Source organism: Halyomorpha halys, unplaced genomic scaffold, assembly GCF_000696795.3.
Source record: "Halyomorpha halys isolate HHAL.00 unplaced genomic scaffold, Hhal_1.1 Scaffold542.1, whole genome shotgun sequence".
Lineage (NCBI taxonomy): Eukaryota > Metazoa > Arthropoda > Insecta > Hemiptera > Pentatomidae > Halyomorpha > Halyomorpha halys.
Genome location: NW_027105041.1, coordinates 438,328 through 447,002, shown reverse-complemented (window position 1 = coordinate 447,002; position 8,675 = coordinate 438,328). Strand labels below are relative to the sequence as shown.

Here is an 8,675-nt window from a genome sequence, read left to right as displayed (position 1 = left end):
AATTAAGTATACTTACAATCAGATAGGTCTTATCCTCATCGAAATAGTCTGAGAATTACAAAATGCAGATTGTTTAAAACTCATTCTCTTAAGTACGTTTAATTTTGTTTATTTGAAATCAGTAACTCAAATTTTTGTTAGTAAAAAAAAAAAGGAATAAATATGAAACCAAGGAATAATTTATTTTTTCTAGCATAAAAATAAATTTCTGGAAATATGAGCAGTAATATTCAAGTATTATATACTGTTGGAAAGCGAAATATTTTGGTAAAAATAATATTTAATTTTTAAAGTCGTAGTAAGTGATGGGTAAGTGCGTAATTAAAAGATCTGTTTTAATGACTTTTAACCTCCTAAGCGCATGCGTTTCTTCGTTTCGTCAGTCAGATTAATGTTTTCGTGTTACAATATTAAATAGTTAATTTTTTACCTATACTTGAGTACCTATACTTGAGCCTGAAGGGGGGGGGGGTCATCGTGGCGTTAGGATACCCAAAAAGATGGTTTATGGCAAACCAGAAAAGAGGACGTCCCAAGATCAGATAGCTGGACGATGTGGAGGAGGATTTGAAGCTCTTAAAGGTTGGCAGATGGAAGAAGAAAGCAAGAGACCGTGTAGATTGCTTGGCTATGGTGGTTCTTGTAGGCAGTGTATTGCCATAATAATATACTTGAGCCTCTCAGTTGACAGGATGACAACCGCCATAAAATAATTAAGTATTTTCAATATTGATTCTTAACAATTTACCACTTAATAAATGCCTAAATAAAAAATAAAAAAAAATGAATAAATTTTAGTAAACTGTTATATTTCTGCCATAATTTTCCAAAAAAAAAAATTAAAATCATGCAAAATGAAATGAGAAGATGGTCGGGGTGAGGTCAGCAAATTCATTTGTCTATTTTTTGCTGACCGCACCCTTCTTCTCCTCATATTGATCTACGGTCAACTATTTATACCTCCTTAAAATATTTTTCTGAAAAATATTGAAAGAGAATTAATCAATCTATTAAATGAAAATCAGTACGGGAAAGGATTACCACAGTAAATAATAAAAAAATAACAGTTCTGAAATTAGCCAGGCTCAATTTAGCGAGGTGCTGATAGTACATAGTAAGTGAAGGTTTTTTTTTTATAGAATTTTTAGTATATCTTGATGCTAAATGTATTTATTGAAAAAGAATCTTCATTCAGGAATCAAGTCCTCTAAAAATAAAAAGAATAAATAACAAATTTTACTGTTAGTAATAGCAATGAAGTTGAAATTTTAAGATTGTTTCTATACAAATTTTACATTTGATTGTGAGTTTAATATTCAAGAATGTGAAAAAATGTTTGAAGGAAGTTATATTACGGATTGAAATGGGCAAGGAATTCAAAAAGGAGAAGGAACTGACAAGAAAGGATCAGTGAACGGAACCACTTTTCTGTGGTGGAGTATAAATACTAACTGATCGGAATCTAGTGTTCAAGGAGTCAATAGAGGAACGCAAAGTAAGTTCAATGATAAAGAAAAGTTGTTTTTTTTTTTAACTTATAATAAAGGAAATGACCTGGGCAGAATAGCCTGCAAAAGTAACTTTAAATTAATGTGAGGAAGAAATTATAATTGAAGGTATGTTATATTATTGGTGAATAATGTTGTTGTTATAAGTGTTAAAAATGAAGATATAATATAAGCTGTTAAATATTTAGATGTCCTTGAGGATGGCTAGAATGGCCGAAACGTTGGACTGGTAAAAAATAATGTGTTGAGACAAAAAAGGATACAAATTTTTGATTTATTTAATAAAGAAAAGTTTATTATTTGTTTGGTGTTGGATTAGGAAAGAACCATATAAGTATTGCCGTCTGAAGGATAAAGCCACTTTAGCTCTGTATAATTACAAAAACATAAGATAAATCTTATAAATCAATCCATAAAACGCTTTAATTTCCCTCCAAGTTCATCAATAGGTTCTCCATATACCAGGTAACCGTAACCAAAATGGAGGAAATAAAAGAGCAAACAAGTAATTGATGAGTTTTCAAAAGATTGACTGAATTCACAGAACAGTTTAATAATAATTATGAATTGTCTGAATATTTCGGATACGTGATACCTTTAGGGTAAATGATATCTCTGGAGTTTAAACAGCGTTATGGATTATTGCGAGGAAAAAAAATAAAGGATAATAAAAAAGGTTTCGAACCGATGAGGATAGTTGTTTCTACATTCAGCAACAACTTTTTTTCTCGGCTAAGTGACAAATTTTTATTAATATCATCCTGCATTTCATGAGATTCCTGTATGTGGTGAACAGATAACAACATAGGATCCTGTTTCGTGGTACCCATAAAATTACACCTAAGGAATTCTTTAATGCGTTATGCCAGATAAAATTAAATTTTAAAGATCTAGTGCTTACCACACTTCTTATATTCCGTGATTATTTGATAGATGGGAAGATGAAAAAAGAGCTTGATTAATTTTATTTCCTTATAGTATACTCTTACAAGCTCTCTGTATTTACGAGATGGTGTGACGCTGTTTCACAATCATATTCCTGACCATACCCGATGCAAAACATAACAATCTAACACCCATTGTATTGTAATGCGATAGGAATCAAAGGCACAATTGCAATCAGTTTGAATAAATCGAAGATGTCATAACGTAAGTAAGATTGCCTAACGGTAAGTTAATGTCTGCAATAAATGTAAGTAAACAAGACCAAGTTTAAAAGGAACAAGCATATGTACTTATTATATGCGTTTATGTAAAAGAAGAAAAAAAATACTGGATATCGGAAATAAAAATTATACAGTTATTCATTAGTCAATTCTTATCAGAAGCCTAAAAAGATTATGGATTACTATTCTGGTTTTTCGTTTGTTTCGAATAACGCGATGATAATGTATTTGCTTTCAATAATGATAAATAATTTTTTTTTTTCAAGGAAAAACCTTACTATTTCTTATCTAACTTTATTTTATTTTCCGGTCAATGTTTCGGGACTTAAGACAAAATTTAATTATCAAGACAATTCCCTTAAAAGGAAGAAAAAAAAGAAACTTTGACCAACGAACATATAAAAAGTAGTAATGTAGTCAGCATCCACGCTTATATGTCAGTTTTTCTTTCCAACACCACCCTAGGTCAGATGGTAAATACAAGTTTATATTCAGCAAGCATTTTTTTTCTCTGTAAAATGAATAAACATAGACTAGGCAGTTTACCACTTTGAAAGAAAAATTTATTATCTAATCTTTTTGCCAGATAAGACAGCTTCCTGAATCATTTTATTTGAAAAGCATGACGATTTGGTCTAAATTAAATGAGTTTATCTTCCCAATTCCGTCATGTCTATAATTAGGTTGGCATAATACTAACTGACGTGTCTCCTCCCTTTATAGGACTAGGTTAATTTTGGCCAATTCATCTGCTTCGGTATTGGATCTTGGATACTTCTCCATCAAGATCTACTGAACATCCGGCGATCTACCGAAGCCAGACCATCGGTGAGTCAGAGACTGGCAGAACGCCTCCACTTGCGAACGCCCACCCTCACACCACAAGGTACCCACCACTAACGGAACAGGCTGAGGAAAGCGAACGCCCAGTAGTGCTCCAGCCGCTGCCATGGACAACTGCTGTTGACTCTCTCTGTGAGTACGCTGTCTTCTTAGTTAGTTATCAACAATACGGATCAGTTTTATTTAATGATTAAATGCTTGTTTATGATGACTTATATTATTAAAGCAGGACAATATTCGTAATAATAAAACTATTAATAACTGCAGAAGAATATAATGATATGGCTCCAAGAATAGGCATTCCTAAGGACGATTCTGATTTGCAATGGAACATTGCCGATTTCAGTATTTAAAACTTCATAGTTTTATGACAGGTGTGTAATTTTAAGTTACCTTTGGGAGTTCTAAGTATAATATTAATAAGTGATACCATTCAAAATATACATATACTAATCCCAAAATACAAATACAACGTTTTATTATTTGTATGTTTTTTATACGTACGTAAACATTATTAGGTTCTCAATAGATATCAGTAATTTAGAAAACTAGGAATAATCTTTCCATTTAGGTTTTTAAGTGAGAAATTTAGAAAAATACAAAACTTGGAAATTTCATAAGTTATCAGAAGGTACATCCTCGGAAACTTACTCGGAGTTGTTATTACCAGTGTCATGGAAATAAAAATTACGCAATTAAGTTCAATTTTTTTTTATACATAATCAAAATTAATCTAAAAATAATCGGAGAATATATAGACTGATACTTGTATTTTTAATTTATTTTGTGTATACATCATGTTTAGTAAAAGAGAGTTTAGAAGTTGAACGAATGCATGGTTGAAGGAAGGCTGTTTTACGTATACAACACAGAAAAGAATTTCGAAAATAGGTTGCACGACTAAGAAAAGATTTTAGAAAGAAAGCAGTAAAGAAATCCAGATGTAGGTTGGTTATGATCTGGTATTCAAAGATTGAGTCAAGAAACGAAAGATTAGGACATCGATATGGAAATTTTATTTTTATTTATTTTTTGTGGGGGAAGATCAAAGATTGTTACTGTAAGGATTCCTTAAAAAGTAATATTATTATAATTTTCTAAAATAAAATATATATAATTTGCATCAGATACAGAAAATTATAATAATAAAACTAAATGACACTACAGAATATGAAAATAATAGCAGTTCAAAAATCTTTGGAAATATTTTGATAAACAATCTATTGTTTTTATAACCTTTCTACGTGCCATTTTATTCCAAAATATTTACAAAAAGAAATATTAAAATTTGAAACTTTAACAACAAATTTAGAATCATACATATGCTACTGGTATTTTTAAAATTATTTTTTAGTTTTTAAATGGAAACGATTGATTAAAAAATAATGAAGTAAAATGGATGATAATTGGAATTAACCTGTGATAGTATCATTGAATAGCGTTGCTTGGATGTCGATGACGTGATTTATATTTAAATGGAAAATTCAAAAACAGCTGTGTTTTCTATTATTTATTTATTTTATTTTTTTTTATTATTATCAATTATTTTGTACTCATAAAACAAAGTACATGGTTAGCAGTAGAAATTTGAGTAATTGTATAATATTTGAGAAATTTGCAGTAGTTGTATAGGAGGAAATGCGTTTGAACAGGTAGATAGGTTTACGTATTTAGATTCTTCGGTAACTAGAAATAAAGAAATTGATGAGGAAATAAAAGCGAAGTTGAAGGTGGGAAATGCTTGTTATTTTTCAATTTCGAAACTGCTTAGCTCGCGCCTTCTATCGAAAAACTTAAAAATTAGAATTTTCAAAACTATTATCCTTCCCACTGTTCTTTATGGATGCGAGACGTGGCCTCTAAGAGATGAACAACGCCTTAAGGTTTACGATAATAAAATATTAGGTAAAATATTCGGACCGAAAAAAGATGAATTAACGGGAGAATTTAGAAGACTACACAACCCTGAATTAAGGGACCTACACCCGGTAAATATAATTCGAGTCATAGCATTGCGGCGTGTAAGGTTGTTGGTCTTAGTTACGAGGGGATCCCTAAAATAATAACAAACACCGAACCAACAGTTAAACGCCCGAGGGGTAGACCGAAACGTAGATGGGAGGATTGTGTTAGAACTGATTTAGTAGAATTGGGTTTAGAGGGGCATCACCGTACGAATGTATGTAAACAGAGCCTTCGGGAACGTTATGCCTTCATTATTATTATTATTAATTATTTTGAAAACGAAACTTACATTACATTACTTACTAACATTATAATACAAGAGTTTACCTATTGTTTTACATAAAATACAACATATATTTTTTTAATTAGGTACATAACAATTAAACAATAATTATTTTATTATTACCTTTCACAATAACACTAGCAGAACCATTTGGGATTTTAACCATTTAATCAATGAACGTTTATTTAATTGTCTTATTTTTAGCATCAAGTCAGAATTCCATATTGTTTGCTAACCTAGGCTCAATAGACAACACTTTCTTTTCACGTTTAACCGAAAATAATGTACATATTAATAGATTAGGCTGAATGGCACATAATTGATAATATATAATACTATGGGCAATATAATGAATTGAAATATTTTTTTTATTTGCCTATATTATTTTAAATAAATGTTTGGCTGAGTAAATGTTTTAGACATCGGTATTTTGACCTATTCCCATAGATTTCGTCCATTTTATTCCTCACAGTCTCATCTAGTAATCATGTTATATAGTCAATTCTAAGAAGATGAGTACAATACGTTTTTACAACCATGTCGAGTTTCTAGAGTCTTATTATACAATTTGTTCTCCTCCAATTTCTTTAAGAATTCAAGGTGTCACCGACATCAAGAAGGTACAAGAAAGCAGGTCCAACGGAGACCCAAAAATCGTATAACGGTTCTAAACTACCTTAACTGTCACTGGTTTCAAAAAAATTCTACGACGGACATTAGTACCGGTTATGTCCTCAGTAATGCCGAATATTCTTCGGTCAGACTATGATAATAAAAAAAAAAAAAATAGAGAACAGCTAAAAGATTCATGTTTATTTACACACATTATATGTTTTATGATGAGTCGGTTCTATAAACGTGTTCTTAAACAACCACCAAATGTAATTGTTTATTTTTTCGTAAAATATAATTAAAGTTTCATTTTTTTTATTAGTAGTCTTTTGAGATAAAATAAAATGTTCTTTGTTAGTATTCTGAATCACTATTCAAGATCTATCCGATAGTATAGTAAATTATTACAGTCTATTATCACTTTTAAATGCACAGGTGCCATACATTTTGAAATCTAGCGGAAAATTGTTGTGCAAATCTGAGAATAATGGATCACGCTTCACGGTATTTTCGTCGCACATGCCCTAAATAAATTGCAATACTGTTTATAACGAGATTTTCTACTGCTTTTCTACATAAAATACCGCAATTTGTAAAATTATTGGCAATATATTGTTGGATGTTGTTTACTTTAAATTATGTATTATATAATGGTAGGTTTGCTACTAGAAAAAAAAAAGAATTTGGTTGTGTCAGGTTGCTCTTTGTTAAATGGTAATAAACTATGATCACGTTCGAATCATTCCTAAACAACAGGATGTCCTTCGATTCTATAATTTTCATTTCTGAGAAAGACATCTTCTTATCGTCAGGACCAGCAAAAAAGAAAAAAACAAATAAAGAAATAATTGCTCAATTTCATGGTCAACATCCTCTTCAAATGTTTTTTGTTTACCTTATATAATTTTTATATTTCAATTAGCCTGTTCGATGAAATCGTCTGACATTGTGGTCAGTTTCGGTAATTTTTAAACTGTTCGAACTCATTGTAACAACTATTGTTTTATTTACATATATAAACAGGTCTTGGCAGGAGCTATCGATTAAAACTCGAACTAAGGTCGTAGCTTTACCACTAAAATTATTAATTCAATACAATACAGAAATTATTAAGGCTCAAAATTACAAATTCCCCCTCCCCCTGTACAAGTTAGCGTTGGAGTCCCAACTTAGCATAAAGAATTATTTGACCCTTAGGTTATAAAAGCTATAATTAGTGAGGAATGAGACTGTAGAGATGTATAGATATACATTCGAATTGCAATACCAAACTGTCTCCCCCCGATTTTGTTATCTTAGGTGTTTTGAATTACCTTCTCTAATGTTGGAAATTCAAAGACGTATTATTTTACTTCTATATAATTATCTTAAAAGTTATGGATGATAATTTATTTAGAAAAGAAATAGTATATCTAAAAAATGTAACAAAAAAAAATTAAATTAATCGAACCACCCTATAATAATTAATTTGGTAAACGTATCTTAAACTATATGGTACAATACCTGTTCAATCGCTTAACAAAAGAACTAATAAATAAATCAACCTAAAAAAAAAAAAACTAAAAAAAGAAATATTTAACTCGGTTCTTTCTTTTATGATTCTCTATAACTGATTTTGATTCACCAAATGACCATATCTCCCTGTATTTTTCTTAACCCCACATTATTTATTTATTATATTATGATTAGAATTTGCAATATATGTGTGTGCTTAGTAATTAATATTATTGGATCCTTATTTTTATCATATTCTTTATCATCTTCTTTTATTCACATTATTATATTAATTCATTAATTGTAAACTCGCAGCTTTATTATTCACTTCAAAATATTTAGTTATGTTTATTATTATTATTTTTTACTCAATTTAATTTAATTCTTTTTTTAATAATTATTATTTTTTACTTATTTTTCATTTTAGTAGTTGTTAATTAAATTATTAGTTGTATCACTTAAGATCAATTTATTTTGTACTTATCTAGCTTAAAAATTGTATAGCCTCCACAACGCCATAATAGTCAAAACTGTAATATTTACATTTCATTTATATCCATAATTTTTGTGTTGTTTTGGCACCGACCTATAGATATTGTCATCTGGTCTGACCATATCGGATGTAATTTTTTAAATGAATAAAATAAAAAACTCCGTTAAAAAATAAATAATTATTATGTAAATATAACCCCCATTTAAACAACCACATAAAAATTAAGAGTTTGTTATTTTGAAGGCAATAATATCAGAAATTACCAGTGCGATTAGAAAAATTATTTTATATAATAACATAAAAATTATGTT

The 8,675-nt window shown here is 29.6% G+C and overlaps 1 protein-coding gene across 1 annotated transcript in view; it reads left to right on the top strand.

Moving 5' to 3' along the window:
- The first annotated feature begins 3,406 nt into the window (after positions 1–3,406).
- The window catches only part of LOC106684092 (uncharacterized), a 42,803-nt gene continuing 37,534 nt past the window's right edge, over positions 3,407–8,675 (top strand). Inside the window, exon 1 of the mRNA XM_014425963.3 lies at positions 3,407–3,649. The gene's annotated coding sequence lies outside the window, so the exon portion shown is untranslated. The remainder of the gene's footprint in view (positions 3,650–8,675) is intronic.